This window comes from Ambystoma mexicanum, unplaced genomic scaffold, assembly GCF_040938575.1.
Source record: "Ambystoma mexicanum isolate Mex_15411 unplaced genomic scaffold, UKY_AmexF1_1 Mex_scaf173, whole genome shotgun sequence".
NCBI classification, from domain to species: Eukaryota; Metazoa; Chordata; class Amphibia; order Caudata; family Ambystomatidae; genus Ambystoma; species Ambystoma mexicanum.
In genome coordinates, this window is record NW_027182406.1 from 58,223 (window position 1) to 85,844 (window position 27,622).

Genomic DNA, 27,622 nt, shown 5'->3' on the forward strand with positions numbered 1-27,622 from the left:
AGGACTCAGGGGATATCTTTGCAGCCACACGAGGCTGACACCCTTTCAATCTGGGCTTCTGGGGTCTTCTGGGAATTATTTGCATAATAGGTTTCCCGCCTTAAGTTGAAACTGCCGTTCCATCTTCTGCTAAAAGAGGGCAGCAGAGTGCTTTCTTTGCGCAGAAAACAGACAAGCAATGCAATCATCTTATCTACCGTTTCCATTTTTCTTTTCCCATGCCTTTTAAAATATCAAGAGACATGTCTACAAAAGTGCCATGCATTGGCCGGGAATCGAACCCGGGCCTCCCGCTTGGGAAGCGAGAATTCTACCACTGAACTACCAATGCCTGACAAGCAGCATTACTGCGGTAGAGCACTTGATTTAACACACCTGCCAGTTCCATGCGAATGGTCACTCGTAAACTCTTGACTTCTGCTGAAAGCCTCATTGAAGGCCTTTGCAGACGTGTGAGACTGGCACCTACTCGGGCTGGGCCTCTATGAGCTGTTTGCATAATCTGAGATTGCCCTGCTTCCAGTCAAGGCGCAGCGGCCCCTTCTACTAAAAGGGATCAGCAGAGTGATCGCTAGTAGCAGAAATAAGGCAAGCAAGGCAATCAAGGCTTGTTTTTTTGTTCTGTCTCTTCCTTTTCACGATGCTTCAAAGTCAACGAAAGGTACATGTGCAAAACGCTCATGCATTGGCCGGGAATCGAACCCGGGCCTCCCGCGTGGCAGGCGAGAATTCTACCACTGAACCACCAATGCCTTACATGCTGCACACTGGCGCTACAGTGCTCTGGACCATTGCAGCCCAGAGCAGCTGATTTAACAGAGCACTGCAGTGACATGAGGATGGCGCCAGCTCCGGTGGGTGAATGGGAGCTGCGCTGCCCTGGCAGTCCTTCTCACTCACTTGGCCACGAACGGCCACGAACGGCCAGGTTCTATAGACAGGAAAAGTGGACAGAGGCAAGCACACTGGTAGATGAGGGTGGCCTTTGTATGGGTCGCTACTCTGAGTGCAGTTCCCTGAGCACCGTGCCTCAGGAAAGCCAGACTTCTACCGCAGGACTCAGGGGATATCTTTGCAGCCACACGAGGCTGACACCCTTTCAATCTGGGCTTCTGGGGTCTTCTGGGAATTATTTGCATAATAGAAGGTTTCCCGCCTTAAGTTGAAACTGCAGTTCCATCTTCTGCTAAAAGAGGGCAGCAGATTGCTTTCTTTGCGCAGAAAACAGACAAGCAATGCAATCATCTTATCTACCGTTTCCATTTTTCTTTTCCCATGCCTTTTAAAATATCAAGAGACACGTCTACAAAAGTGCCATGCATTGGCCGGGAATCGAACCCGGGCCTCCCGCTTGGGAAGCGAGAATTCTACCACTGAACTACCAATGCTTGACAAGCAGCATTACTGCGGTAGAGCGCTTGATTTAACACACCTGCCAGTTCCATGCGAATGGTCACTCGTAAACTCTTGACTTCTGCTGAAAGCCTCATTGAAGGCCTTTGCAGACGTGTGAGACTGGCACCTACTCGGGCTGGGCCTCTATGAGCGTTTTGCATAATCTGAGATTGCCCTGCTTCCAGTCAAGGCGCAGCGGCCCCTTCTACTAAAAGGGATCAGCAGAGTGATCGCTAGTAGCAGAAATAAGGCAAGCAAGGCAATCAAGGCTTGTTTTTTTGTTCGGTCTCTTCCTTTTCACGATGCTTCAAAGTCAACGAAAGGTACATGTGCAAAACGCTCATGCATTGGCCGGGAATCGAACCCGGGCCTCCCGCGTGGCAGGCGAGAATTCTACCACTGAACCACCAATGCCTTACATGCTGCACACTGGCGCTACAGTGCTCTGGACCATTGCAGCCCAGAGCAGCTGATTTAACAGAGCACTGCAGTGGCATGAGGATGGCGCCAGCTCCGGTGGGTGAATGGGAGCTGCGCTGCCCTGGCAGTCCTTCTCACTCACTTGGCCACGAACGGCCACGAACGGCCAGGTTCTATAGACAGGAAAAGTGGACAGAGGCAAGCACACTGGTAGATGAGGGTGGCCTTTGTATGGGTCGCTACTCTGAGTGCAGTTCCCTGAGCACCGTGCCTCAGGAAAGCCAGACTTCTACCGCAGGACTCAGGGGATATCTTTGCAGCCACACGAGGCTGACACCCTTTCAATCTGGGCTTCTGGGGTCTTCTGGGAATTATTTGCATAATAGAAGGTTTCCCGCCTTAAGTTGAAACTGCAGTTCCATCTTCTGCTAAAAGAGGGCAGCAGATTGCTTTCTTTGCGCAGAAAACAGACAAGCAATGCAATCATCTTATCTACCGTTTCCATTTTTCTTTTCCCATGCCTTTTAAAATATCAAGAGACACGTCTACAAAAGTGCCATGCATTGGCCGGGAATCGAACCCAGGCCTCCCGCTTGGGAAGCGAGAATTCTACCACTGAACTACCAATGCTTGACAAGCAGCATTACTGCGGTAGAGCGCTTGATTTAACACACCTGCCAGTTCCATGCGAATGGTCACTCGTAAACTCTTGACTTCTGCTGAAAGCCTCATTGAAGGCCTTTGCAGACGTGTGAGACTGGCACCTACTCGGGCTGGGCCTCTATGAGCGTTTTGCATAATCTGAGATTGCCCTGCTTCCAGTCAAGGCGCAGCGGCCCCTTCTACTAAAAGGGATCAGCAGAGTGATCGCTAGTAGCAGAAATAAGGCAAGCAAGGCAATCAAGGCTTGTTTTTTTGTTCGGTCTCTTCCTTTTCACGATGCTTCAAAGTCAACGAAAGGTACATGTGCAAAACGCTCATGCATTGGCCGGGAATCGAACCCGGGCCTCCCGCGTGGCAGGCGAGAATTCTACCACTGAACCACCAATGCCTTACATGCTGCACACTGGCGCTACAGTGCTCTGGACCATTGCAGCCCAGAGCAGCTGATTTAACAGAGCACTGCAGTGACATGAGGATGGCGCCAGCTCCGGTGGGTGAATGGGAGCTGCGCTGCCCTGGCAGTCCTTCTCACTCACTTGGCCACGAACGGCCACGAACGGCCAGGTTCTATAGACAGGAAAAGTGGACAGAGGCAAGCACACTGGTAGATGAGGGTGGCCTTTGTATGGGTCGCTACTCTGAGTGCAGTTCCCTGAGCACCGTGCCTCAGGAAAGCCAGACTTCTACCGCAGGACTCAGGGGATATCTTTGCAGCCACACGAGGCTGACACCCTTTCAATCTGGGCTTCTGGGGTCTTCTGGGAATTATTTGCATAATAGGTTTCCCGCCTTAAGTTGAAACTGCCGTTCCATCTTCTGCTAAAAGAGGGCAGCAGAGTGCTTTCTTTGCGCAGAAAACAGACAAGCAATGCAATCATCTTATCTACCGTTTCCATTTTTCTTTTCCCATGCCTTTTAAAATATCAAGAGACACGTCTACAAAAGTGCCATGCATTGGCCGGGAATCGAACCCGGGCCTCCCGCTTGGGAAGCGAGAATTCTACCACTGAACTACCAATGCCTGACAAGCAGCATTACTGCGGTAGAGCGCTTGATTTAACACACCTGCCAGTTCCATGCGAATGGTCACTCGTAAACTCTTGACTTCTGCTGAAAGCCTCATTGAAGGCCTTTGCAGACGTGTGAGACTGGCACCTACTCGGGCTGGGCCTCTATGAGCTGTTTGCATAATCTGAGATTGCCCTGCTTCCAGTCAAGGCGCAGCGGCCCCTTCTACTAAAAGGGATCAGCAGAGTGATCGCTAGTAGCAGAAATAAGGCAAGCAAGGCAATCAAGGCTTGTTTTTTTGTTCGGTCTCTTCCTTTTCACGATGCTTCAAAGTCAACGAAAGGTACATGTGCAAAACGCTCATGCATTGGCCGGGAATCGAACCCGGGCCTCCCGCGTGGCAGGCGAGAATTCTACCACTGAACCACCAATGCCTTACATGCTGCACACTGGCGCTACAGTGCTCTGGACCATTGCAGCCCAGAGCAGCTGATTTAACAGAGCACTGCAGTGACATGAGGATGGCGCCAGCTCCGGTGGGTGAATGGGAGCTGCGCTGCCCTGGCAGTCCTTCTCACTCCCTTGGCCACGAACGGCCACGAACGGCCAGGTTCTATAGACAGGAAAAGTGGACAGAGGCAAGCACACTGGTAGATGAGGGTGGCCTTTGTATGGGTCGCTACTCTGAGTGCAGTTCCCTGAGCACCGTGCCTCAGGAAAGCCAGACTTCTACCGCAGGACTCAGGGGATATCTTTGCAGCCACACGAGGCTGACACCCTTTCAATCTGGGCTTCTGGGGTCTTCTGGGAATTATTTGCATAATAGGTTTCCCGCCTTAAGTTGAAACTGCCGTTCCATCTTCTGCTAAAAGAGGGCAGCAGAGTGCTTTCTTTGCGCAGAAAACAGACAAGCAATGCAATCATCTTATCTACCGTTTCCATTTTTCTTTTCCCATGCCTTTTAAAATATCAAGAGACATGTCTACAAAAGTGCCATGCATTGGCCGGGAATCGAACCCGGGCCTCCCGCTTGGGAAGCGAGAATTCTACCACTGAACTACCAATGCCTGACAAGCAGCATTACTGCGGTAGAGCACTTGATTTAACACACCTGCCAGTTCCATGCGAATGGTCACTCGTAAACTCTTGACTTCTGCTGAAAGCCTCATTGAAGGCCTTTGCAGACGTGTGAGACTGGCACCTACTCGGGCTGGGCCTCTATGAGCTGTTTGCATAATCTGAGATTGCCCTGCTTCCAGTCAAGGCGCAGCGGCCCCTTCTACTAAAAGGGATCAGCAGAGTGATCGCTAGTAGCAGAAATAAGGCAAGCAAGGCAATCAAGGCTTGTTTTTTTGTTCTGTCTCTTCCTTTTCACGATGCTTCAAAGTCAACGAAAGGTACATGTGCAAAACGCTCATGCATTGGCCGGGAATCGAACCCGGGCCTCCCGCGTGGCAGGCGAGAATTCTACCACTGAACCACCAATGCCTTACATGCTGCACACTGGCGCTACAGTGCTCTGGACCATTGCAGCCCAGAGCAGCTGATTTAACAGAGCACTGCAGTGACATGAGGATGGCGCCAGCTCCGGTGGGTGAATGGGAGCTGCGCTGCCCTGGCAGTCCTTCTCACTCACTTGGCCACGAACGGCCACGAACGGCCAGGTTCTATAGACAGGAAAAGTGGACAGAGGCAAGCACACTGGTAGATGAGGGTGGCCTTTGTATGGGTCGCTACTCTGAGTGCAGTTCCCTGAGCACCGTGCCTCAGGAAAGCCAGACTTCTACCGCAGGACTCAGGGGATATCTTTGCAGCCACACGAGGCTGACACCCTTTCAATCTGGGCTTCTGGGGTCTTCTGGGAATTATTTGCATAATAGAAGGTTTCCCGCCTTAAGTTGAAACTGCAGTTCCATCTTCTGCTAAAAGAGGGCAGCAGATTGCTTTCTTTGCGCAGAAAACAGACAAGCAATGCAATCATCTTATCTACCGTTTCCATTTTTCTTTTCCCATGCCTTTTAAAATATCAAGAGACACGTCTACAAAAGTGCCATGCATTGGCCGGGAATCGAACCCGGGCCTCCCGCTTGGGAAGCGAGAATTCTACCACTGAACTACCAATGCTTGACAAGCAGCATTACTGCGGTAGAGCGCTTGATTTAACACACCTGCCAGTTCCATGCGAATGGTCACTCGTAAACTCTTGACTTCTGCTGAAAGCCTCATTGAAGGCCTTTGCAGACGTGTGAGACTGGCACCTACTCGGGCTGGGCCTCTATGAGCGTTTTGCATAATCTGAGATTGCCCTGCTTCCAGTCAAGGCGCAGCGGCCCCTTCTACTAAAAGGGATCAGCAGAGTGATCGCTAGTAGCAGAAATAAGGCAAGCAAGGCAATCAAGGCTTGTTTTTTTGTTCGGTCTCTTCCTTTTCACGATGCTTCAAAGTCAACGAAAGGTACATGTGCAAAACGCTCATGCATTGGCCGGGAATCGAACCCGGGCCTCCCGCGTGGCAGGCGAGAATTCTACCACTGAACCACCAATGCCTTACATGCTGCACACTGGCGCTACAGTGCTCTGGACCATTGCAGCCCAGAGCAGCTGATTTAACAGAGCACTGCAGTGGCATGAGGATGGCGCCAGCTCCGGTGGGTGAATGGGAGCTGCGCTGCCCTGGCAGTCCTTCTCACTCACTTGGCCACGAACGGCCACGAACGGCCAGGTTCTATAGACAGGAAAAGTGGACAGAGGCAAGCACACTGGTAGATGAGGGTGGCCTTTGTATGGGTCGCTACTCTGAGTGCAGTTCCCTGAGCACCGTGCCTCAGGAAAGCCAGACTTCTACCGCAGGACTCAGGGGATATCTTTGCAGCCACACGAGGCTGACACCCTTTCAATCTGGGCTTCTGGGGTCTTCTGGGAATTATTTGCATAATAGAAGGTTTCCCGCCTTAAGTTGAAACTGCAGTTCCATCTTCTGCTAAAAGAGGGCAGCAGATTGCTTTCTTTGCGCAGAAAACAGACAAGCAATGCAATCATCTTATCTACCGTTTCCATTTTTCTTTTCCCATGCCTTTTAAAATATCAAGAGACACGTCTACAAAAGTGCCATGCATTGGCCGGGAATCGAACCCAGGCCTCCCGCTTGGGAAGCGAGAATTCTACCACTGAACTACCAATGCTTGACAAGCAGCATTACTGCGGTAGAGCGCTTGATTTAACACACCTGCCAGTTCCATGCGAATGGTCACTCGTAAACTCTTGACTTCTGCTGAAAGCCTCATTGAAGGCCTTTGCAGACGTGTGAGACTGGCACCTACTCGGGCTGGGCCTCTATGAGCGTTTTGCATAATCTGAGATTGCCCTGCTTCCAGTCAAGGCGCAGCGGCCCCTTCTACTAAAAGGGATCAGCAGAGTGATCGCTAGTAGCAGAAATAAGGCAAGCAAGGCAATCAAGGCTTGTTTTTTTGTTCGGTCTCTTCCTTTTCACGATGCTTCAAAGTCAACGAAAGGTACATGTGCAAAACGCTCATGCATTGGCCGGGAATCGAACCCGGGCCTCCCGCGTGGCAGGCGAGAATTCTACCACTGAACCACCAATGCCTTACATGCTGCACACTGGCGCTACAGTGCTCTGGACCATTGCAGCCCAGAGCAGCTGATTTAACAGAGCACTGCAGTGACATGAGGATGGCGCCAGCTCCGGTGGGTGAATGGGAGCTGCGCTGCCCTGGCAGTCCTTCTCACTCACTTGGCCACGAACGGCCACGAACGGCCAGGTTCTATAGACAGGAAAAGTGGACAGAGGCAAGCACACTGGTAGATGAGGGTGGCCTTTGTATGGGTCGCTACTCTGAGTGCAGTTCCCTGAGCACCGTGCCTCAGGAAAGCCAGACTTCTACCGCAGGACTCAGGGGATATCTTTGCAGCCACACGAGGCTGACACCCTTTCAATCTGGGCTTCTGGGGTCTTCTGGGAATTATTTGCATAATAGGTTTCCCGCCTTAAGTTGAAACTGCCGTTCCATCTTCTGCTAAAAGAGGGCAGCAGAGTGCTTTCTTTGCGCAGAAAACAGACAAGCAATGCAATCATCTTATCTACCGTTTCCATTTTTCTTTTCCCATGCCTTTTAAAATATCAAGAGACACGTCTACAAAAGTGCCATGCATTGGCCGGGAATCGAACCCGGGCCTCCCGCTTGGGAAGCGAGAATTCTACCACTGAACTACCAATGCCTGACAAGCAGCATTACTGCGGTAGAGCACTTGATTTAACACACCTGCCAGTTCCATGCGAATGGTCACTCGTAAACTCTTGACTTCTGCTGAAAGCCTCATTGAAGGCCTTTGCAGACGTGTGAGACTGGCACCTACTCGGGCTGGGCCTCTATGAGCTGTTTGCATAATCTGAGATTGCCCTGCTTCCAGTCAAGGCGCAGCGGCCCCTTCTACTAAAAGGGATCAGCAGAGTGATCGCTAGTAGCAGAAATAAGGCAAGCAAGGCAATCAAGGCTTGTTTTTTTGTTCGGTCTCTTCCTTTTCACGATGCTTCAAAGTCAACGAAAGGTACATGTGCAAAACGCTCATGCATTGGCCGGGAATCGAACCCGGGCCTCCCGCGTGGCAGGCGAGAATTCTACCACTGAACCACCAATGCCTTACATGCTGCACACTGGCGCTACAGTGCTCTGGACCATTGCAGCCCAGAGCAGCTGATTTAACAGAGCACTGCAGTGACATGAGGATGGCGCCAGCTCCGGTGGGTGAATGGGAGCTGCGCTGCCCTGGCAGTCCTTCTCACTCACTTGGCCACGAACGGCCACGAACGGCCAGGTTCTATAGACAGGAAAAGTGGACAGAGGCAAGCACACTGGTAGATGAGGGTGGCCTTTGTATGGGTCGCTACTCTGAGTGCAGTTCCCTGAGCACCGTGCCTCAGGAAAGCCAGACTTCTACCGCAGGACTCAGGGGATATCTTTGCAGCCACACGAGGCTGACACCCTTTCAATCTGGGCTTCTGGGGTCTTCTGGGAATTATTTGCATAATAGAAGGTTTCCCGCCTTAAGTTGAAACTGCAGTTCCATCTTCTGCTAAAAGAGGGCAGCAGATTGCTTTCTTTGCGCAGAAAACAGACAAGCAATGCAATCATCTTATCTACCGTTTCCATTTTTCTTTTCCCATGCCTTTTAAAATATCAAGAGACACGTCTACAAAAGTGCCATGCATTGGCCGGGAATCGAACCCGGGCCTCCCGCTTGGGAAGCGAGAATTCTACCACTGAACTACCAATGCTTGACAAGCAGCATTACTGCGGTAGAGCGCTTGATTTAACACACCTGCCAGTTCCATGCGAATGGTCACTCGTAAACTCTTGACTTCTGCTGAAAGCCTCATTGAAGGCCTTTGCAGACGTGTGAGACTGGCACCTACTCGGGCTGGGCCTCTATGAGCGTTTTGCATAATCTGAGATTGCCCTGCTTCCAGTCAAGGCGCAGCGGCCCCTTCTACTAAAAGGGATCAGCAGAGTGATCGCTAGTAGCAGAAATAAGGCAAGCAAGGCAATCAAGGCTTGTTTTTTTGTTCGGTCTCTTCCTTTTCACGATGCTTCAAAGTCAACGAAAGGTACATGTGCAAAACGCTCATGCATTGGCCGGGAATCGAACCCGGGCCTCCCGCGTGGCAGGCGAGAATTCTACCACTGAACCACCAATGCCTTACATGCTGCACACTGGCGCTACAGTGCTCTGGACCATTGCAGCCCAGAGCAGCTGATTTAACAGAGCACTGCAGTGGCATGAGGATGGCGCCAGCTCCGGTGGGTGAATGGGAGCTGCGCTGCCCTGGCAGTCCTTCTCACTCCCTTGGCCACGAACGGCCACGAACGGCCAGGTTCTATAGACAGGAAAAGTGGACAGAGGCAAGCACACTGGTAGATGAGGGTGGCCTTTGTATGGGTCGCTACTCTGAGTGCAGTTCCCTGAGCACCGTGCCTCAGGAAAGCCAGACTTCTACCGCAGGACTCAGGGGATATCTTTGCAGCCACACGAGGCTGACACCCTTTCAATCTGGGCTTCTGGGGTCTTCTGGGAATTATTTGCATAATAGGTTTCCCGCCTTAAGTTGAAACTGCCGTTCCATCTTCTGCTAAAAGAGGGCAGCAGAGTGCTTTCTTTGCGCAGAAAACAGACAAGCAATGCAATCATCTTATCTACCGTTTCCATTTTTCTTTTCCCATGCCTTTTAAAATATCAAGAGACACGTCTACAAAAGTGCCATGCATTGGCCGGGAATCGAACCCGGGCCTCCCGCTTGGGAAGCGAGAATTCTACCACTGAACTACCAATGCCTGACAAGCAGCATTACTGCGGTAGAGCGCTTGATTTAACACACCTGCCAGTTCCATGCGAATGGTCACTCGTAAACTCTTGACTTCTGCTGAAAGCCTCATTGAAGGCCTTTGCAGACGTGTGAGACTGGCACCTACTCGGGCTGGGCCTCTATGAGCTGTTTGCATAATCTGAGATTGCCCTGCTTCCAGTCAAGGCGCAGCGGCCCCTTCTACTAAAAGGGATCAGCAGAGTGATCGCTAGTAGCAGAAATAAGGCAAGCAAGGCAATCAAGGCTTGTTTTTTTGTTCGGTCTCTTCCTTTTCACGATGCTTCAAAGTCAACGAAAGGTACATGTGCAAAACGCTCATGCATTGGCCGGGAATCGAACCCGGGCCTCCCGCGTGGCAGGCGAGAATTCTACCACTGAACCACCAATGCCTTACATGCTGCACACTGGCGCTACAGTGCTCTGGACCATTGCAGCCCAGAGCAGCTGATTTAACAGAGCACTGCAGTGACATGAGGATGGCGCCAGCTCCGGTGGGTGAATGGGAGCTGCGCTGCCCTGGCAGTCCTTCTCACTCCCTTGGCCACGAACGGCCACGAACGGCCAGGTTCTATAGACAGGAAAAGTGGACAGAGGCAAGCACACTGGTAGATGAGGGTGGCCTTTGTATGGGTCGCTACTCTGAGTGCAGTTCCCTGAGCACCGTGCCTCAGGAAAGCCAGACTTCTACCGCAGGACTCAGGGGATATCTTTGCAGCCACACGAGGCTGACACCCTTTCAATCTGGGCTTCTGGGGTCTTCTGGGAATTATTTGCATAATAGGTTTCCCGCCTTAAGTTGAAACTGCCGTTCCATCTTCTGCTAAAAGAGGGCAGCAGAGTGCTTTCTTTGCGCAGAAAACAGACAAGCAATGCAATCATCTTATCTACCGTTTCCATTTTTCTTTTCCCATGCCTTTTAAAATATCAAGAGACACGTCTACAAAAGTGCCATGCATTGGCCGGGAATCGAACCCGGGCCTCCCGCTTGGGAAGCGAGAATTCTACCACTGAACTACCAATGCCTGACAAGCAGCATTACTGCGGTAGAGCGCTTGATTTAACACACCTGCCAGTTCCATGCGAATGGTCACTCGTAAACTCTTGACTTCTGCTGAAAGCCTCATTGAAGGCCTTTGCAGACGTGTGAGACTGGCACCTACTCGGGCTGGGCCTCTATGAGCGTTTTGCATAATCTGAGATTGCCCTGCTTCCAGTCAAGGCGCAGCGGCCCCTTCTACTAAAAGGGATCAGCAGAGTGATCGCTAGTAGCAGAAATAAGGCAAGCAAGGCAATCAAGGCTTGTTTTTTTGTTCGGTCTCTTCCTTTTCACGATGCTTCAAAGTCAACGAAAGGTACATGTGCAAAACGCTCATGCATTGGCCGGGAATCGAACCCGGGCCTCCCGCGTGGCAGGCGAGAATTCTACCACTGAACCACCAATGCCTTACATGCTGCACACTGGCGCTACAGTGCTCTGGACCATTGCAGCCCAGAGCAGCTGATTTAACAGAGCACTGCAGTGACATGAGGATGGCGCCAGCTCCGGTGGGTGAATGGGAGCTGCGCTGCCCTGGCAGTCCTTCTCACTCCCTTGGCCACGAACGGCCACGAACGGCCAGGTTCTATAGACAGGAAAAGTGGACAGAGGCAAGCACACTGGTAGATGAGGGTGGCCTTTGTATGGGTCGCTACTCTGAGTGCAGTTCCCTGAGCACCGTGCCTCAGGAAAGCCAGACTTCTACCGCAGGACTCAGGGGATATCTTTGCAGCCACACGAGGCTGACACCCTTTCAATCTGGGCTTCTGGGGTCTTCTGGGAATTATTTGCATAATAGGTTTCCCGCCTTAAGTTGAAACTGCCGTTCCATCTTCTGCTAAAAGAGGGCAGCAGAGTGCTTTCTTTGCGCAGAAAACAGACAAGCAATGCAATCATCTTATCTACCGTTTCCATTTTTCTTTTCCCATGCCTTTTAAAATATCAAGAGACACGTCTACAAAAGTGCCATGCATTGGCCGGGAATCGAACCCGGGCCTCCCGCTTGGGAAGCGAGAATTCTACCACTGAACTACCAATGCCTGACAAGCAGCATTACTGCGGTAGAGCGCTTGATTTAACACACCTGCCAGTTCCATGCGAATGGTCACTCGTAAACTCTTGACTTCTGCTGAAAGCCTCATTGAAGGCCTTTGCAGACGTGTGAGACTGGCACCTACTCGGGCTGGGCCTCTATGAGCGTTTTGCATAATCTGAGATTGCCCTGCTTCCAGTCAAGGCGCAGCGGCCCCTTCTACTAAAAGGGATCAGCAGAGTGATCGCTAGTAGCAGAAATAAGGCAAGCAAGGCAATCAAGGCTTGTTTTTTTGTTCGGTCTCTTCCTTTTCACGATGCTTCAAAGTCAACGAAAGGTACATGTGCAAAACGCTCATGCATTGGCCGGGAATCGAACCCGGGCCTCCCGCGTGGCAGGCGAGAATTCTACCACTGAACCACCAATGCCTTACATGCTGCACACTGGCGCTACAGTGCTCTGGACCATTGCAGCCCAGAGCAGCTGATTTAACAGAGCACTGCAGTGACATGAGGATGGCGCCAGCTCCGGTGGGTGAATGGGAGCTGCGCTGCCCTGGCAGTCCTTCTCACTCACTTGGCCACGAACGGCCACGAACGGCCAGGTTCTATAGACAGGAAAAGTGGACAGAGGCAAGCACACTGGTAGATGAGGGTGGCCTTTGTATGGGTCGCTACTCTGAGTGCAGTTCCCTGAGCACCGTGCCTCAGGAAAGCCAGACTTCTACCGCAGGACTCAGGGGATATCTTTGCACCCACACGAGGCTGACACCCTTTCAATCTGGGCTTCTGGGGTCTTCTGGGAATTATTTGCATAATAGGTTTCCCGCCTTAAGTTGAAACTGCCGTTCCATCTTCTGCTAAAAGAGGGCAGCAGAGTGCTTTCTTTGCGCAGAAAACAGACAAGCAATGCAATCATCTTATCTACCGTTTCCATTTTTCTTTTCCCATGCCTTTTAAAATATCAAGAGACACGTCTACAAAAGTGCCATGCATTGGCCGGGAATCGAACCCGGGCCTCCCGCTTGGGAAGCGAGAATTCTACCACTGAACTACCAATGCCTGACAAGCAGCATTACTGCGGTAGAGCACTTGATTTAACACACCTGCCAGTTCCATGCGAATGGTCACTCGTAAACTCTTGACTTCTGCTGAAAGCCTCATTGAAGGCCTTTGCAGACGTGTGAGACTGGCACCTACTCGGGCTGGGCCTCTATGAGCTGTTTGCATAATCTGAGATTGCCCTGCTTCCAGTCAAGGCGCAGCGGCCCCTTCTACTAAAAGGGATCAGCAGAGTGATCGCTAGTAGCAGAAATAAGGCAAGCAAGGCAATCAAGGCTTGTTTTTTTGTTCGGTCTCTTCCTTTTCACGATGCTTCAAAGTCAACGAAAGGTACATGTGCAAAACGCTCATGCATTGGCCGGGAATCGAACCCGGGCCTCCCGCGTGGCAGGCGAGAATTCTACCACTGAACCACCAATGCCTTACATGCTGCACACTGGCGCTACAGTGCTCTGGACCATTGCAGCCCAGAGCAGCTGATTTAACAGAGCACTGCAGTGACATGAGGATGGCGCCAGCTCCGGTGGGTGAATGGGAGCTGCGCTGCCCTGGCAGTCCTTCTCACTCACTTGGCCACGAACGGCCACGAACGGCCAGGTTCTATAGACAGGAAAAGTGGACAGAGGCAAGCACACTGGTAGATGAGGGTGGCCTTTGTATGGGTCGCTACTCTGAGTGCAGTTCCCTGAGCACCGTGCCTCAGGAAAGCCAGACTTCTACCGCAGGACTCAGGGGATATCTTTGCAGCCACACGAGGCTGACACCCTTTCAATCTGGGCTTCTGGGGTCTTCTGGGAATTATTTGCATAATAGAAGGTTTCCCGCCTTAAGTTGAAACTGCAGTTCCATCTTCTGCTAAAAGAGGGCAGCAGATTGCTTTCTTTGCGCAGAAAACAGACAAGCAATGCAATCATCTTATCTACCGTTTCCATTTTTCTTTTCCCATGCCTTTTAAAATATCAAGAGACACGTCTACAAAAGTGCCATGCATTGGCCGGGAATCGAACCCGGGCCTCCCGCTTGGGAAGCGAGAATTCTACCACTGAACTACCAATGCTTGACAAGCAGCATTACTGCGGTAGAGCGCTTGATTTAACACACCTGCCAGTTCCATGCGAATGGTCACTCGTAAACTCTTGACTTCTGCTGAAAGCCTCATTGAAGGCCTTTGCAGACGTGTGAGACTGGCACCTACTCGGGCTGGGCCTCTATGAGCGTTTTGCATAATCTGAGATTGCCCTGCTTCCAGTCAAGGCGCAGCGGCCCCTTCTACTAAAAGGGATCAGCAGAGTGATCGCTAGTAGCAGAAATAAGGCAAGCAAGGCAATCAAGGCTTGTTTTTTTGTTCGGTCTCTTCCTTTTCACGATGCTTCAAAGTCAACGAAAGGTACATGTGCAAAACGCTCATGCATTGGCCGGGAATCGAACCCGGGCCTCCCGCGTGGCAAGCGAGAATTCTACCACTGAACCACCAATGCCTTACATGCTGCACACTGGCGCTACAGTGCTCTGGACCATTGCAGCCCAGAGCAGCTGATTTAACAGAGCACTGCAGTGGCATGAGGATGGCGCCAGCTCCGGTGGGTGAATGGGAGCTGCGCTGCCCTGGCAGTCCTTCTCACTCACTTGGCCACGAACGGCCACGAACGGCCAGGTTCTATAGACAGGAAAAGTGGACAGAGGCAAGCACACTGGTAGATGAGGGTGGCCTTTGTATGGGTCGCTACTCTGAGTGCAGTTCCCTGAGCACCGTGCCTCAGGAAAGCCAGACTTCTACCGCAGGACTCAGGGGATATCTTTGCAGCCACACGAGGCTGACACCCTTTCAATCTGGGCTTCTGGGGTCTTCTGGGAATTATTTGCATAATAGGTTTCCCGCCTTAAGTTGAAACTGCCGTTCCATCTTCTGCTAAAAGAGGGCAGCAGAGTGCTTTCTTTGCGCAGAAAACAGACAAGCAATGCAATCATCTTATCTACCGTTTCCATTTTTCTTTTCCCATGCCTTTTAAAATATCAAGAGACACGTCTACAAAAGTGCCATGCATTGGCCGGGAATCGAACCCGGGCCTCCCGCTTGGGAAGCGAGAATTCTACCACTGAACTACCAATGCCTGACAAGCAGCATTACTGCGGTAGAGCACTTGATTTAACACACCTGCCAGTTCCATGCGAATGGTCACTCGTAAACTCTTGACTTCTGCTGAAAGCCTCATTGAAGGCCTTTGCAGACGTGTGAGACTGGCACCTACTCGGGCTGGGCCTCTATGAGCTGTTTGCATAATCTGAGATTGCCCTGCTTCCAGTCAAGGCGCAGCGGCCCCTTCTACTAAAAGGGATCAGCAGAGTGATCGCTAGTAGCAGAAATAAGGCAAGCAAGGCAATCAAGGCTTGTTTTTTTGTTCGGTCTCTTCCTTTTCACGATGCTTCAAAGTCAACGAAAGGTACATGTGCAAAACGCTCATGCATTGACCGGGAATCGAACCCGGGCCTCCCGCGTGGCAGGCGAGAATTCTACCACTGAACCACCAATGCCTTACATGCTGCACACTGGCGCTACAGTGCTCTGGACCATTGCAGCCCAGAGCAGCTGATTTAACAGAGCACTGCAGTGACATGAGGATGGCGCCAGCTCCGGTGGGTGAATGGGAGCTGCGCTGCCCTGGCAGTCCTTCTCACTCCCTTGGCCACGAACGGCCACGAACGGCCAGGTTCTATAGACAGGAAAAGTGGACAGAGGCAAGCACACTGGTAGATGAGGGTGGCCTTTGTATGGGTCGCTACTCTGAGTGCAGTTCCCTGAGCACCGTGCCTCAGGAAAGCCAGACTTCTACCGCAGGACTCAGGGGATATCTTTGCAGCCACACGAGGCTGACACCCTTTCAATCTGGGCTTCTGGGGTCTTCTGGGAATTATTTGCATAATAGGTTTCCCGCCTTAAGTTGAAACTGCCGTTCCATCTTCTGCTAAAAGAGGGCAGCAGAGTGCTTTCTTTGCGCAGAAAACAGACAAGCAATGCAATCATCTTATCTACCGTTTCCATTTTTCTTTTCCCATGCCTTTTAAAATATCAAGAGACACGTCTACAAAAGTGCCATGCATTGGCCGGGAATCGAACCCGGGCCTCCCGCTTGGGAAGCGAGAATTCTACCACTGAACTACCAATGCCTGACAAGCAGCATTACTGCGGTAGAGCACTTGATTTAACACACCTGCCAGTTCCATGCGAATGGTCACTCGTAAACTCTTGACTTCTGCTGAAAGCCTCATTGAAGGCCTTTGCAGACGTGTGAGACTGGCACCTACTCGGGCTGGGCCTCTATGAGCTGTTTGCATAATCTGAGATTGCCCTGCTTCCAGTCAAGGCGCAGCGGCCCCTTCTACTAAAAGGGATCAGCAGAGTGTTCGCTAGTAGCAGAAATAAGGCAAGCAAGGCAATCAAGGCTTGTTTTTTTGTTCGGTCTCTTCCTTTTCACGATGCTTCAAAGTCAACGAAAGGTACATGTGCAAAACGCTCATGCATTGGCCGGGAATCGAACCCGGGCCTCCCGCGTGGCAGGCGAGAATTCTACCACTGAACCACCAATGCCTTACATGCTGCACACTGGCGCTACAGTGCTCTGGACCATTGCAGCCCAGAGCAGCTGATTTAACAGAGCACTGCAGTGACATGAGGATGGCGCCAGCTCCGGTGGGTGAATGGGAGCTGCGCTGCCCTGGCAGTCCTTCTCACTCACTTGGCCACGAACGGCCACGAACGGCCAGGTTCTATAGACAGGAAAAGTGGACAGAGGCAAGCACACTGGTAGATGAGGGTGGCCTTTGTATGGGTCGCTACTCTGAGTGCAGTTCCCTGAGCACCGTGCCTCAGGAAAGCCAGACTTCTACCGCAGGACTCAGGGGATATCTTTGCAGCCACACGAGGCTGACACCCTTTCAATCTGGGCTTCTGGGGTCTTCTGGGAATTATTTGCATAATAGAAGGTTTCCCGCCTTAAGTTGAAACTGCAGTTCCATCTTCTGCTAAAAGAGGGCAGCAGATTGCTTTCTTTGCGCAGAAAACAGACAAGCAATGCAATCATCTTATCTACCGTTTCCATTTTTCTTTTCCCATGCCTTTTAAAATATCAAGAGACACGTCTACAAAAGTGCCATGCATTGGCCGGGAATCGAACCCGGGCCTCCCGCTTGGGAAGCGAGAATTCTACCACTGAACTACCAATGCTTGACAAGCAGCATTACTGCGGTAGAGCGCTTGATTTAACACACCTGCCAGTTCCATGCGAATGGTCACTCGTAAACTCTTGACTTCTGCTGAAAGCCTCATTGAAGGCCTTTGCAGACGTGTGAGACTGGCACCTACTCGGGCTGGGCCTCTATGAGCGTTTTGCATAATCTGAGATTGCCCTGCTTCCAGTCAAGGCGCAGCGGCCCCTTCTACTAAAAGGGATCAGCAGAGTGATCGCTAGTAGCAGAAATAAGGCAAGCAAGGCAATCAAGGCTTGTTTTTTTGTTCGGTCTCTTCCTTTTCACGATGCTTCAAAGTCAACGAAAGGTACATGTGCAAAACGCTCATGCATTGGCCGGGAATCGAACCCGGGCCTCCCGCGTGGCAGGCGAGAATTCTACCACTGAACCACCAATGCCTTACATGCTGCACACTGGCGCTACAGTGCTCTGGACCATTGCAGCCCAGAGCAGCTGATTTAACAGAGCACTGCAGTGGCATGAGGATGGCGCCAGCTCCGGTGGGTGAATGGGAGCTGCGCTGCCCTGGCAGTCCTTCTCACTCACTTGGCCACGAACGGCCACGAACGGCCAGGTTCTATAGACAGGAAAAGTGGACAGAGGCAAGCACACTGGTAGATGAGGGTGGCCTTTGTATGGGTCGCTACTCTGAGTGCAGTTCCCTGAGCACCGTGCCTCAGGAAAGCCAGACTTCTACCGCAGGACTCAGGGGATATCTTTGCAGCCACACGAGGCTGACACCCTTTCAATCTGGGCTTCTGGGGTCTTCTGGGAATTATTTGCATAATAGAAGGTTTCCCGCCTTAAGTTGAAACTGCAGTTCCATCTTCTGCTAAAAGAGGGCAGCAGATTGCTTTCTTTGCGCAGAAAACAGACAAGCAATGCAATCATCTTATCTACCGTTTCCATTTTTCTTTTCCCATGCCTTTTAAAATATCAAGAGACACGTCTACAAAAGTGCCATGCATTGGCCGGGAATCGAACCCAGGCCTCCCGCTTGGGAAGCGAGAATTCTACCACTGAACTACCAATGCTTGACAAGCAGCATTACTGCGGTAGAGCGCTTGATTTAACACACCTGCCAGTTCCATGCGAATGGTCACTCGTAAACTCTTGACTTCTGCTGAAAGCCTCATTGAAGGCCTTTGCAGACGTGTGAGACTGGCACCTACTCGGGCTGGGCCTCTATGAGCGTTTTGCATAATCTGAGATTGCCCTGCTTCCAGTCAAGGCGCAGCGGCCCCTTCTACTAAAAGGGATCAGCAGAGTGATCGCTAGTAGCAGAAATAAGGCAAGCAAGGCAATCAAGGCTTGTTTTTTTGTTCGGTCTCTTCCTTTTCACGATGCTTCAAAGTCAACGAAAGGTACATGTGCAAAACGCTCATGCATTGGCCGGGAATCGAACCCGGGCCTCCCGCGTGGCAGGCGAGAATTCTACCACTGAACCACCAATGCCTTACATGCTGCACACTGGCGCTACAGTGCTCTGGACCATTGCAGCCCAGAGCAGCTGATTTAACAGAGCACTGCAGTGACATGAGGATGGCGCCAGCTCCGGTGGGTGAATGGGAGCTGCGCTGCCCTGGCAGTCCTTCTCACTCACTTGGCCACGAACGGCCACGAACGGCCAGGTTCTATAGACAGGAAAAGTGGACAGAGGCAAGCACACTGGTAGATGAGGGTGGCCTTTGTATGGGTCGCTACTCTGAGTGCAGTTCCCTGAGCACCGTGCCTCAGGAAAGCCAGACTTCTACCGCAGGACTCAGGGGATATCTTTGCAGCCACACGAGGCTGACACCCTTTCAATCTGGGCTTCTGGGGTCTTCTGGGAATTATTTGCATAATAGGTTTCCCGCCTTAAGTTGAAACTGCCGTTCCATCTTCTGCTAAAAGAGGGCAGCAGAGTGCTTTCTTTGCGCAGAAAACAGACAAGCAATGCAATCATCTTATCTACCGTTTCCATTTTTCTTTTCCCATGCCTTTTAAAATATCAAGAGACACGTCTACAAAAGTGCCATGCATTGGCCGGGAATCGAACCCGGGCCTCCCGCTTGGGAAGCGAGAATTCTACCACTGAACTACCAATGCCTGACAAGCAGCATTACTGCGGTAGAGCACTTGATTTAACACACCTGCCAGTTCCATGCGAATGGTCACTCGTAAACTCTTGACTTCTGCTGAAAGCCTCATTGAAGGCCTTTGCAGACGTGTGAGACTGGCACCTACTCGGGCTGGGCCTCTATGAGCTGTTTGCATAATCTGAGATTGCCCTGCTTCCAGTCAAGGCGCAGCGGCCCCTTCTACTAAAAGGGATCAGCAGAGTGATCGCTAGTAGCAGAAATAAGGCAAGCAAGGCAATCAAGGCTTGTTTTTTTGTTCTGTCTCTTCCTTTTCACGATGCTTCAAAGTCAACGAAAGGTACATGTGCAAAACGCTCATGCATTGGCCGGGAATCGAACCCGGGCCTCCCGCGTGGCAGGCGAGAATTCTACCACTGAACCACCAATGCCTTACATGCTGCACACTGGCGCTACAGTGCTCTGGACCATTGCAGCCCAGAGCAGCTGATTTAACAGAGCACTGCAGTGACATGAGGATGGCGCCAGCTCCGGTGGGTGAATGGGAGCTGCGCTGCCCTGGCAGTCCTTCTCACTCACTTGGCCACGAACGGCCACGAACGGCCAGGTTCTATAGACAGGAAAAGTGGACAGAGGCAAGCACACTGGTAGATGAGGGTGGCCTTTGTATGGGTCGCTACTCTGAGTGCAGTTCCCTGAGCACCGTGCCTCAGGAAAGCCAGACTTCTACCGCAGGACTCAGGGGATATCTTTGCAGCCACACGAGGCTGACACCCTTTCAATCTGGGCTTCTGGGGTCTTCTGGGAATTATTTGCATAATAGGTTTCCCGCCTTAAGTTGAAACTGCCGTTCCATCTTCTGCTAAAAGAGGGCAGCAGAGTGCTTTCTTTGCGCAGAAAACAGACAAGCAATGCAATCATCTTATCTACCGTTTCCATTTTTCTTTTCCCATGCCTTTTAAAATATCAAGAGACACGTCTACAAAAGTGCCATGCATTGGCCGGGAATCGAACCCGGGCCTCCCGCTTGGGAAGCGAGAATTCTACCACTGAACTACCAATGCCTGACAAGCAGCATTACTGCGGTAGAGCGCTTGATTTAACACACCTGCCAGTTCCATGCGAATGGTCACTCGTAAACTCTTGACTTCTGCTGAAAGCCTCATTGAAGGCCTTTGCAGACGTGTGAGACTGGCACCTACTCGGGCTGGGCCTCTATGAGCTGTTTGCATAATCTGAGATTGCCCTGCTTCCAGTCAAGGCGCAGCGGCCCCTTCTACTAAAAGGGATCAGCAGAGTGATCGCTAGTAGCAGAAATAAGGCAAGCAAGGCAATCAAGGCTTGTTTTTTTGTTCGGTCTCTTCCTTTTCACGATGCTTCAAAGTCAACGAAAGGTACATGTGCAAAACGCTCATGCATTGGCCGGGAATCGAACCCGGGCCTCCCGCGTGGCAGGCGAGAATTCTACCACTGAACCACCAATGCCTTACATGCTGCACACTGGCGCTACAGTGCTCTGGACCATTGCAGCCCAGAGCAGCTGATTTAACAGAGCACTGCAGTGACATGAGGATGGCGCCAGCTCCGGTGGGTGAATGGGAGCTGCGCTGCCCTGGCAGTCCTTCTCACTCCCTTGGCCACGAACGGCCACGAACGGCCAGGTTCTATAGACAGGAAAAGTGGACAGAGGCAAGCACACTGGTAGATGAGGGTGGCCTTTGTATGGGTCGCTACTCTGAGTGCAGTTCCCTGAGCACCGTGCCTCAGGAAAGCCAGACTTCTACCGCAGGACTCAGGGGATATCTTTGCAGCCACACGAGGCTGACACCCTTTCAATCTGGGCTTCTGGGGTCTTCTGGGAATTATTTGCATAATAGGTTTCCCGCCTTAAGTTGAAACTGCCGTTCCATCTTCTGCTAAAAGAGGGCAGCAGAGTGCTTTCTTTGCGCAGAAAACAGACAAGCAATGCAATCATCTTATCTACCGTTTCCATTTTTCTTTTCCCATGCCTTTTAAAATATCAAGAGACACGTCTACAAAAGTGCCATGCATTGGCCGGGAATCGAACCCGGGCCTCCCGCTTGGGAAGCGAGAATTCTACCACTGAACTACCAATGCCTGACAAGCAGCATTACTGCGGTAGAGCACTTGATTTAACACACCTGCCAGTTCCATGCGAATGGTCACTCGTAAACTCTTGACTTCTGCTGAAAGCCTCATTGAAGGCCTTTGCAGACGTGTGAGACTGGCACCTACTCGGGCTGGGCCTCTATGAGCTGTTTGCATAATCTGAGATTGCCCTGCTTCCAGTCAAGGCGCAGCGGCCCCTTCTACTAAAAGGGATCAGCAGAGTGATCGCTAGTAGCAGAAATAAGGCAAGCAAGGCAATCAAGGCTTGTTTTTTTGTTCGGTCTCTTCCTTTTCACGATGCTTCAAAGTCAACGAAAGGTACATGTGCAAAACGCTCATGCATTGGCCGGGAATCGAACCCGGGCCTCCCGCGTGGCAGGCGAGAATTCTACCACTGAACCACCAATGCCTTACATGCTGCACACTGGCGCTACAGTGCTCTGGACCATTGCAGCCCAGAGCAGCTGATTTAACAGAGCACTGCAGTGACATGAGGATGGCGCCAGCTCCGGTGGGTGAATGGGAGCTGCGCTGCCCTGGCAGTCCTTCTCACTCACTTGGCCACGAACGGCCACGAACGGCCAGGTTCTATAGACAGGAAAAGTGGACAGAGGCAAGCACACTGGTAGATGAGGGTGGCCTTTGTATGGGTCGCTACTCTGAGTGCAGTTCCCTGAGCACCGTGCCTCAGGAAAGCCAGACTTCTACCGCAGGACTCAGGGGATATCTTTGCAGCCACACGAGGCTGACACCCTTTCAATCTGGGCTTCTGGGGTCTTCTGGGAATTATTTGCATAATAGAAGGTTTCCCGCCTTAAGTTGAAACTGCAGTTCCATCTTCTGCTAAAAGAGGGCAGCAGATTGCTTTCTTTGCGCAGAAAACAGACAAGCAATGCAATCATCTTATCTACCGTTTCCATTTTTCTTTTCCCATGCCTTTTAAAATATCAAGAGACACGTCTACAAAAGTGCCATGCATTGGCCGGGAATCGAACCCGGGCCTCCCGCTTGGGAAGCGAGAATTCTACCACTGAACTACCAATGCTTGACAAGCAGCATTACTGCGGTAGAGCGCTTGATTTAACACACCTGCCAGTTCCATGCGAATGGTCACTCGTAAACTCTTGACTTCTGCTGAAAGCCTCATTGAAGGCCTTTGCAGACGTGTGAGACTGGCACCTACTCGGGCTGGGCCTCTATGAGCGTTTTGCATAATCTGAGATTGCCCTGCTTCCAGTCAAGGCGCAGCGGCCCCTTCTACTAAAAGGGATCAGCAGAGTGATCGCTAGTAGCAGAAATAAGGCAAGCAAGGCAATCAAGGCTTGTTTTTTTGTTCGGTCTCTTCCTTTTCACGATGCTTCAAAGTCAACGAAAGGTACATGTGCAAAACGCTCATGCATTGGCCGGGAATCGAACCCGGGCCTCCCGCGTGGCAGGCGAGAATTCTACCACTGAACCACCAATGCCTTACATGCTGCACACTGGCGCTACAGTGCTCTGGACCATTGCAGCCCAGAGCAGCTGATTTAACAGAGCACTGCAGTGGCATGAGGATGGCGCCAGCTCCGGTGGGTGAATGGGAGCTGCGCTGCCCTGGCAGTCCTTCTCACTCACTTGGCCACGAACGGCCACGAACGGCCAGGTTCTATAGACAGGAAAAGTGGACAGAGGCAAGCACACTGGTAGATGAGGGTGGCCTTTGTATGGGTCGCTACTCTGAGTGCAGTTCCCTGAGCACCGTGCCTCAGGAAAGCCAGACTTCTACCGCAGGACTCAGGGGATATCTTTGCAGCCACACGAGGCTGACACCCTTTCAATCTGGGCTTCTGGGGTCTTCTGGGAATTATTTGCATAATAGAAGGTTTCCCGCCTTAAGTTGAAACTGCAGTTCCATCTTCTGCTAAAAGAGGGCAGCAGATTGCTTTCTTTGCGCAGAAAACAGACAAGCAATGCAATCATCTTATCTACCGTTTCCATTTTTCTTTTCCCATGCCTTTTAAAATATCAAGAGACACGTCTACAAAAGTGCCATGCATTGGCCGGGAATCGAACCCAGGCCTCCCGCTTGGGAAGCGAGAATTCTACCACTGAACTACCAATGCTTGACAAGCAGCATTACTGCGGTAGAGCGCTTGATTTAACACACCTGCCAGTTCCATGCGAATGGTCACTCGTAAACTCTTGACTTCTGCTGAAAGCCTCATTGAAGGCCTTTGCAGACGTGTGAGACTGGCACCTACTCGGGCTGGGCCTCTATGAGCGTTTTGCATAATCTGAGATTGCCCTGCTTCCAGTCAAGGCGCAGCGGCCCCTTCTACTAAAAGGGATCAGCAGAGTGATCGCTAGTAGCAGAAATAAGGCAAGCAAGGCAATCAAGGCTTGTTTTTTTGTTCGGTCTCTTCCTTTTCACGATGCTTCAAAGTCAACGAAAGGTACATGTGCAAAACGCTCATGCATTGGCCGGGAATCGAACCCGGGCCTCCCGCGTGGCAGGCGAGAATTCTACCACTGAACCACCAATGCCTTACATGCTGCACACTGGCGCTACAGTGCTCTGGACCATTGCAGCCCAGAGCAGCTGATTTAACAGAGCACTGCAGTGACATGAGGATGGCGCCAGCTCCGGTGGGTGAATGGGAGCTGCGCTGCCCTGGCAGTCCTTCTCACTCACTTGGCCACGAACGGCCACGAACGGCCAGGTTCTATAGACAGGAAAAGTGGACAGAGGCAAGCACACTGGTAGATGAGGGTGGCCTTTGTATGGGTCGCTACTCTGAGTGCAGTTCCCTGAGCACCGTGCCTCAGGAAAGCCAGACTTCTACCGCAGGACTCAGGGGATATCTTTGCAGCCACACGAGGCTGACACCCTTTCAATCTGGGCTTCTGGGGTCTTCTGGGAATTATTTGCATAATAGGTTTCCCGCCTTAAGTTGAAACTGCCGTTCCATCTTCTGCTAAAAGAGGGCAGCAGAGTGCTTTCTTTGCGCAGAAAACAGACAAGCAATGCAATCATCTTATCTACCGTTTCCATTTTTCTTTTCCCATGCCTTTTAAAATATCAAGAGACACGTCTACAAAAGTGCCATGCATTGGCCGGGAATCGAACCCGGGCCTCCCGCTTGGGAAGCGAGAATTCTACCACTGAACTACCAATGCCTGACAAGCAGCATTACTGCGGTAGAGCACTTGATTTAACACACCTGCCAGTTCCATGCGAATGGTCACTCGTAAACTCTTGACTTCTGCTGAAAGCCTCATTGAAGGCCTTTGCAGACGTGTGAGACTGGCACCTACTCGGGCTGGGCCTCTATGAGCTGTTTGCATAATCTGAGATTGCCCTGCTTCCAGTCAAGGCGCAGCGGCCCCTTCTACTAAAAGGGATCAGCAGAGTGATCGCTAGTAGCAGAAATAAGGCAAGCAAGGCAATCAAGGCTTGTTTTTTTGTTCGGTCTCTTCCTTTTCACGATGCTTCAAAGTCAACGAAAGGTACATGTGCAAAACGCTCATGCATTGGCCGGGAATCGAACCCGGGCCTCCCGCGTGGCAGGCGAGAATTCTACCACTGAACCACCAATGCCTTACATGCTGCACACTGGCGCTACAGTGCTCTGGACCATTGCAGCCCAGAGCAGCTGATTTAACAGAGCACTGCAGTGACATGAGGATGGCGCCAGCTCCGGTGGGTGAATGGGAGCTGCGCTGCCCTGGCAGTCCTTCTCACTCACTTGGCCACGAACGGCCACGAACGGCCAGGTTCTATAGACAGGAAAAGTGGACAGAGGCAAGCACACTGGTAGATGAGGGTGGCCTTTGTATGGGTCGCTACTCTGAGTGCAGTTCCCTGAGCACCGTGCCTCAGGAAAGCCAGACTTCTACCGCAGGACTCAGGGGATATCTTTGCAGCCACACGAGGCTGACACCCTTTCAATCTGGGCTTCTGGGGTCTTCTGGGAATTATTTGCATAATAGAAGGTTTCCCGCCTTAAGTTGAAACTGCAGTTCCATCTTCTGCTAAAAGAGGGCAGCAGATTGCTTTCTTTGCGCAGAAAACAGACAAGCAATGCAATCATCTTATCTACCGTTTCCATTTTTCTTTTCCCATGCCTTTTAAAATATCAAGAGACACGTCTACAAAAGTGCCATGCATTGGCCGGGAATCGAACCCGGGCCTCCCGCTTGGGAAGCGAGAATTCTACCACTGAACTACCAATGCTTGACAAGCAGCATTACTGCGGTAGAGCGCTTGATTTAACACACCTGCCAGTTCCATGCGAATGGTCACTCGTAAACTCTTGACTTCTGCTGAAAGCCTCATTGAAGGCCTTTGCAGACGTGTGAGACTGGCACCTACTCGGGCTGGGCCTCTATGAGCGTTTTGCATAATCTGAGATTGCCCTGCTTCCAGTCAAGGCGCAGCGGCCCCTTCTACTAAAAGGGATCAGCAGAGTGATCGCTAGTAGCAGAAATAAGGCAAGCAAGGCAATCAAGGCTTGTTTTTTTGTTCGGTCTCTTCCTTTTCACGATGCTTCAAAGTCAACGAAAGGTACATGTGCAAAACGCTCATGCATTGGCCGGGAATCGAACCCGGGCCTCCCGCGTGGCAAGCGAGAATTCTACCACTGAACCACCAATGCCTTACATGCTGCACACTGGCGCTACAGTGCTCTGGACCATTGCAGCCCAGAGCAGCTGATTTAACAGAGCACTGCAGTGGCATGAGGATGGCGCCAGCTCCGGTGGGTGAATGGGAGCTGCGCTGCCCTGGCAGTCCTTCTCACTCACTTGGCCACGAACGGCCACGAACGGCCAGGTTCTATAGACAGGAAAAGTGGACAGAGGCAAGCACACTGGTAGATGAGGGTGGCCTTTGTATGGGTCGCTACTCTGAGTGCAGTTCCCTGAGCACCGTGCCTCAGGAAAGCCAGACTTCTACCGCAGGACTCAGGGGATATCTTTGCAGCCACACGAGGCTGACACCCTTTCAATCTGGGCTTCTGGGGTCTTCTGGGAATTATTTGCATAATAGGTTTCCCGCCTTAAGTTGAAACTGCCGTTCCATCTTCTGCTAAAAGAGGGCAGCAGAGTGCTTTCTTTGCGCAGAAAACAGACAAGCAATGCAATCATCTTATCTACCGTTTCCATTTTTCTTTTCCCATGCCTTTTAAAATATCAAGAGACACGTCTACAAAAGTGCCATGCATTGGCCGGGAATCGAACCCGGGCCTCCCGCTTGGGAAGCGAGAATTCTACCACTGAACTACCAATGCCTGACAAGCAGCATTACTGCGGTAGAGCACTTGATTTAACACACCTGCCAGTTCCATGCGAATGGTCACTCGTAAACTCTTGACTTCTGCTGAAAGCCTCATTGAAGGCCTTTGCAGACGTGTGAGACTGGCACCTACTCGGGCTGGGCCTCTATGAGCTGTTTGCATAATCTGAGATTGCCCTGCTTCCAGTCAAGGCGCAGCGGCCCCTTCTACTAAAAGGGATCAGCAGAGTGATCGCTAGTAGCAGAAATAAGGCAAGCAAGGCAATCAAGGCTTGTTTTTTTGTTCGGTCTCTTCCTTTTCACGATGCTTCAAAGTCAACGAAAGGTACATGTGCAAAACGCTCATGCATTGACCGGGAATCGAACCCGGGCCTCCCGCGTGGCAGGCGAGAATTCTACCACTGAACCACCAATGCCTTACATGCTGCACACTGGCGCTACAGTGCTCTGGACCATTGCAGCCCAGAGCAGCTGATTTAACAGAGCACTGCAGTGACATGAGGATGGCGCCAGCTCCGGTGGGTGAATGGGAGCTGCGCTGCCCTGGCAGTCCTTCTCACTCCCTTGGCCACGAACGGCCACGAACGGCCAGGTTCTATAGACAGGAAAAGTGGACAGAGGCAAGCACACTGGTAGATGAGGGTGGCCTTTGTATGGGTCGCTACTCTGAGTGCAGTTCCCTGAGCACCGTGCCTCAGGAAAGCCAGACTTCTACCGCAGGACTCAGGGGATATCTTTGCAGCCACACGAGGCTGACACCCTTTCAATCTGGGCTTCTGGGGTCTTCTGGGAATTATTTGCATAATAGGTTTCCCGCCTTAAGTTGAAACTGCCGTTCCATCTTCTGCTAAAAGAGGGCAGCAGAGTGCTTTCTTTGCGCAGAAAACAGACAAGCAATGCAAT

The 27,622-nt window shown here is 51.5% G+C and overlaps 48 non-coding genes across 48 annotated transcripts; all 48 read right to left on the minus strand.

Moving 5' to 3' along the window:
- Positions 1-260: 260 nt before the first annotated feature.
- On the minus strand, positions 261-331 carry TRNAG-CCC (transfer RNA glycine (anticodon CCC)). The gene has a single exon. It is a non-coding gene; the product is annotated as a tRNA-Gly (tRNA).
- A 350-nt stretch (positions 332-681) lies between these two features.
- TRNAG-GCC (transfer RNA glycine (anticodon GCC)) lies at positions 682-752 on the minus strand. Its single transcript has one exon. It is a non-coding gene; the product is annotated as a tRNA-Gly (tRNA).
- A 565-nt stretch (positions 753-1,317) lies between these two features.
- TRNAG-CCC (transfer RNA glycine (anticodon CCC)) lies at positions 1,318-1,388 on the minus strand. Its single transcript has one exon. It is a non-coding gene; the product is annotated as a tRNA-Gly (tRNA).
- Positions 1,389-1,738: 350 nt separating this feature from the next.
- TRNAG-GCC (transfer RNA glycine (anticodon GCC)) lies at positions 1,739-1,809 on the minus strand. The gene has a single exon. It is a non-coding gene; the product is annotated as a tRNA-Gly (tRNA).
- A 565-nt stretch (positions 1,810-2,374) lies between these two features.
- Positions 2,375-2,445, minus strand: TRNAG-CCC (transfer RNA glycine (anticodon CCC)). The gene has a single exon. It is a non-coding gene; the product is annotated as a tRNA-Gly (tRNA).
- Positions 2,446-2,795: 350 nt separating this feature from the next.
- On the minus strand, positions 2,796-2,866 carry TRNAG-GCC (transfer RNA glycine (anticodon GCC)). The gene has a single exon. It is a non-coding gene; the product is annotated as a tRNA-Gly (tRNA).
- Positions 2,867-3,428: 562 nt separating this feature from the next.
- TRNAG-CCC (transfer RNA glycine (anticodon CCC)) lies at positions 3,429-3,499 on the minus strand. The gene has a single exon. It is a non-coding gene; the product is annotated as a tRNA-Gly (tRNA).
- A 350-nt stretch (positions 3,500-3,849) lies between these two features.
- TRNAG-GCC (transfer RNA glycine (anticodon GCC)) lies at positions 3,850-3,920 on the minus strand. Its single transcript has one exon. It is a non-coding gene; the product is annotated as a tRNA-Gly (tRNA).
- A 562-nt stretch (positions 3,921-4,482) lies between these two features.
- On the minus strand, positions 4,483-4,553 carry TRNAG-CCC (transfer RNA glycine (anticodon CCC)). The gene has a single exon. It is a non-coding gene; the product is annotated as a tRNA-Gly (tRNA).
- A 350-nt stretch (positions 4,554-4,903) lies between these two features.
- TRNAG-GCC (transfer RNA glycine (anticodon GCC)) lies at positions 4,904-4,974 on the minus strand. The gene has a single exon. It is a non-coding gene; the product is annotated as a tRNA-Gly (tRNA).
- Positions 4,975-5,539: 565 nt separating this feature from the next.
- Positions 5,540-5,610, minus strand: TRNAG-CCC (transfer RNA glycine (anticodon CCC)). The gene has a single exon. It is a non-coding gene; the product is annotated as a tRNA-Gly (tRNA).
- Positions 5,611-5,960: 350 nt separating this feature from the next.
- On the minus strand, positions 5,961-6,031 carry TRNAG-GCC (transfer RNA glycine (anticodon GCC)). The gene has a single exon. It is a non-coding gene; the product is annotated as a tRNA-Gly (tRNA).
- A 565-nt stretch (positions 6,032-6,596) lies between these two features.
- On the minus strand, positions 6,597-6,667 carry TRNAG-CCC (transfer RNA glycine (anticodon CCC)). The gene has a single exon. It is a non-coding gene; the product is annotated as a tRNA-Gly (tRNA).
- Positions 6,668-7,017: 350 nt separating this feature from the next.
- TRNAG-GCC (transfer RNA glycine (anticodon GCC)) lies at positions 7,018-7,088 on the minus strand. The gene has a single exon. It is a non-coding gene; the product is annotated as a tRNA-Gly (tRNA).
- Positions 7,089-7,650: 562 nt separating this feature from the next.
- TRNAG-CCC (transfer RNA glycine (anticodon CCC)) lies at positions 7,651-7,721 on the minus strand. Its single transcript has one exon. It is a non-coding gene; the product is annotated as a tRNA-Gly (tRNA).
- Positions 7,722-8,071: 350 nt separating this feature from the next.
- Positions 8,072-8,142, minus strand: TRNAG-GCC (transfer RNA glycine (anticodon GCC)). Its single transcript has one exon. It is a non-coding gene; the product is annotated as a tRNA-Gly (tRNA).
- A 565-nt stretch (positions 8,143-8,707) lies between these two features.
- Positions 8,708-8,778, minus strand: TRNAG-CCC (transfer RNA glycine (anticodon CCC)). Its single transcript has one exon. It is a non-coding gene; the product is annotated as a tRNA-Gly (tRNA).
- Positions 8,779-9,128: 350 nt separating this feature from the next.
- On the minus strand, positions 9,129-9,199 carry TRNAG-GCC (transfer RNA glycine (anticodon GCC)). The gene has a single exon. It is a non-coding gene; the product is annotated as a tRNA-Gly (tRNA).
- A 562-nt stretch (positions 9,200-9,761) lies between these two features.
- TRNAG-CCC (transfer RNA glycine (anticodon CCC)) lies at positions 9,762-9,832 on the minus strand. The gene has a single exon. It is a non-coding gene; the product is annotated as a tRNA-Gly (tRNA).
- Positions 9,833-10,182: 350 nt separating this feature from the next.
- TRNAG-GCC (transfer RNA glycine (anticodon GCC)) lies at positions 10,183-10,253 on the minus strand. Its single transcript has one exon. It is a non-coding gene; the product is annotated as a tRNA-Gly (tRNA).
- A 562-nt stretch (positions 10,254-10,815) lies between these two features.
- TRNAG-CCC (transfer RNA glycine (anticodon CCC)) lies at positions 10,816-10,886 on the minus strand. The gene has a single exon. It is a non-coding gene; the product is annotated as a tRNA-Gly (tRNA).
- A 350-nt stretch (positions 10,887-11,236) lies between these two features.
- TRNAG-GCC (transfer RNA glycine (anticodon GCC)) lies at positions 11,237-11,307 on the minus strand. The gene has a single exon. It is a non-coding gene; the product is annotated as a tRNA-Gly (tRNA).
- Positions 11,308-11,869: 562 nt separating this feature from the next.
- TRNAG-CCC (transfer RNA glycine (anticodon CCC)) lies at positions 11,870-11,940 on the minus strand. The gene has a single exon. It is a non-coding gene; the product is annotated as a tRNA-Gly (tRNA).
- A 350-nt stretch (positions 11,941-12,290) lies between these two features.
- TRNAG-GCC (transfer RNA glycine (anticodon GCC)) lies at positions 12,291-12,361 on the minus strand. The gene has a single exon. It is a non-coding gene; the product is annotated as a tRNA-Gly (tRNA).
- Positions 12,362-12,923: 562 nt separating this feature from the next.
- On the minus strand, positions 12,924-12,994 carry TRNAG-CCC (transfer RNA glycine (anticodon CCC)). Its single transcript has one exon. It is a non-coding gene; the product is annotated as a tRNA-Gly (tRNA).
- Positions 12,995-13,344: 350 nt separating this feature from the next.
- On the minus strand, positions 13,345-13,415 carry TRNAG-GCC (transfer RNA glycine (anticodon GCC)). The gene has a single exon. It is a non-coding gene; the product is annotated as a tRNA-Gly (tRNA).
- Positions 13,416-13,980: 565 nt separating this feature from the next.
- On the minus strand, positions 13,981-14,051 carry TRNAG-CCC (transfer RNA glycine (anticodon CCC)). The gene has a single exon. It is a non-coding gene; the product is annotated as a tRNA-Gly (tRNA).
- Positions 14,052-15,034: 983 nt separating this feature from the next.
- On the minus strand, positions 15,035-15,105 carry TRNAG-CCC (transfer RNA glycine (anticodon CCC)). The gene has a single exon. It is a non-coding gene; the product is annotated as a tRNA-Gly (tRNA).
- A 983-nt stretch (positions 15,106-16,088) lies between these two features.
- On the minus strand, positions 16,089-16,159 carry TRNAG-CCC (transfer RNA glycine (anticodon CCC)). The gene has a single exon. It is a non-coding gene; the product is annotated as a tRNA-Gly (tRNA).
- A 350-nt stretch (positions 16,160-16,509) lies between these two features.
- On the minus strand, positions 16,510-16,580 carry TRNAG-GCC (transfer RNA glycine (anticodon GCC)). The gene has a single exon. It is a non-coding gene; the product is annotated as a tRNA-Gly (tRNA).
- Positions 16,581-17,145: 565 nt separating this feature from the next.
- Positions 17,146-17,216, minus strand: TRNAG-CCC (transfer RNA glycine (anticodon CCC)). Its single transcript has one exon. It is a non-coding gene; the product is annotated as a tRNA-Gly (tRNA).
- A 350-nt stretch (positions 17,217-17,566) lies between these two features.
- TRNAG-GCC (transfer RNA glycine (anticodon GCC)) lies at positions 17,567-17,637 on the minus strand. The gene has a single exon. It is a non-coding gene; the product is annotated as a tRNA-Gly (tRNA).
- Positions 17,638-18,202: 565 nt separating this feature from the next.
- On the minus strand, positions 18,203-18,273 carry TRNAG-CCC (transfer RNA glycine (anticodon CCC)). Its single transcript has one exon. It is a non-coding gene; the product is annotated as a tRNA-Gly (tRNA).
- A 350-nt stretch (positions 18,274-18,623) lies between these two features.
- On the minus strand, positions 18,624-18,694 carry TRNAG-GCC (transfer RNA glycine (anticodon GCC)). The gene has a single exon. It is a non-coding gene; the product is annotated as a tRNA-Gly (tRNA).
- Positions 18,695-19,256: 562 nt separating this feature from the next.
- On the minus strand, positions 19,257-19,327 carry TRNAG-CCC (transfer RNA glycine (anticodon CCC)). Its single transcript has one exon. It is a non-coding gene; the product is annotated as a tRNA-Gly (tRNA).
- A 350-nt stretch (positions 19,328-19,677) lies between these two features.
- TRNAG-GCC (transfer RNA glycine (anticodon GCC)) lies at positions 19,678-19,748 on the minus strand. The gene has a single exon. It is a non-coding gene; the product is annotated as a tRNA-Gly (tRNA).
- Positions 19,749-20,310: 562 nt separating this feature from the next.
- Positions 20,311-20,381, minus strand: TRNAG-CCC (transfer RNA glycine (anticodon CCC)). Its single transcript has one exon. It is a non-coding gene; the product is annotated as a tRNA-Gly (tRNA).
- Positions 20,382-20,731: 350 nt separating this feature from the next.
- TRNAG-GCC (transfer RNA glycine (anticodon GCC)) lies at positions 20,732-20,802 on the minus strand. The gene has a single exon. It is a non-coding gene; the product is annotated as a tRNA-Gly (tRNA).
- A 562-nt stretch (positions 20,803-21,364) lies between these two features.
- TRNAG-CCC (transfer RNA glycine (anticodon CCC)) lies at positions 21,365-21,435 on the minus strand. Its single transcript has one exon. It is a non-coding gene; the product is annotated as a tRNA-Gly (tRNA).
- A 350-nt stretch (positions 21,436-21,785) lies between these two features.
- Positions 21,786-21,856, minus strand: TRNAG-GCC (transfer RNA glycine (anticodon GCC)). Its single transcript has one exon. It is a non-coding gene; the product is annotated as a tRNA-Gly (tRNA).
- A 565-nt stretch (positions 21,857-22,421) lies between these two features.
- TRNAG-CCC (transfer RNA glycine (anticodon CCC)) lies at positions 22,422-22,492 on the minus strand. The gene has a single exon. It is a non-coding gene; the product is annotated as a tRNA-Gly (tRNA).
- Positions 22,493-22,842: 350 nt separating this feature from the next.
- On the minus strand, positions 22,843-22,913 carry TRNAG-GCC (transfer RNA glycine (anticodon GCC)). Its single transcript has one exon. It is a non-coding gene; the product is annotated as a tRNA-Gly (tRNA).
- Positions 22,914-23,478: 565 nt separating this feature from the next.
- Positions 23,479-23,549, minus strand: TRNAG-CCC (transfer RNA glycine (anticodon CCC)). The gene has a single exon. It is a non-coding gene; the product is annotated as a tRNA-Gly (tRNA).
- A 350-nt stretch (positions 23,550-23,899) lies between these two features.
- On the minus strand, positions 23,900-23,970 carry TRNAG-GCC (transfer RNA glycine (anticodon GCC)). Its single transcript has one exon. It is a non-coding gene; the product is annotated as a tRNA-Gly (tRNA).
- Positions 23,971-24,532: 562 nt separating this feature from the next.
- Positions 24,533-24,603, minus strand: TRNAG-CCC (transfer RNA glycine (anticodon CCC)). The gene has a single exon. It is a non-coding gene; the product is annotated as a tRNA-Gly (tRNA).
- A 350-nt stretch (positions 24,604-24,953) lies between these two features.
- Positions 24,954-25,024, minus strand: TRNAG-GCC (transfer RNA glycine (anticodon GCC)). Its single transcript has one exon. It is a non-coding gene; the product is annotated as a tRNA-Gly (tRNA).
- Positions 25,025-25,589: 565 nt separating this feature from the next.
- Positions 25,590-25,660, minus strand: TRNAG-CCC (transfer RNA glycine (anticodon CCC)). Its single transcript has one exon. It is a non-coding gene; the product is annotated as a tRNA-Gly (tRNA).
- Positions 25,661-26,643: 983 nt separating this feature from the next.
- On the minus strand, positions 26,644-26,714 carry TRNAG-CCC (transfer RNA glycine (anticodon CCC)). Its single transcript has one exon. It is a non-coding gene; the product is annotated as a tRNA-Gly (tRNA).
- Positions 26,715-27,622: the final 908 nt, after the last annotated feature.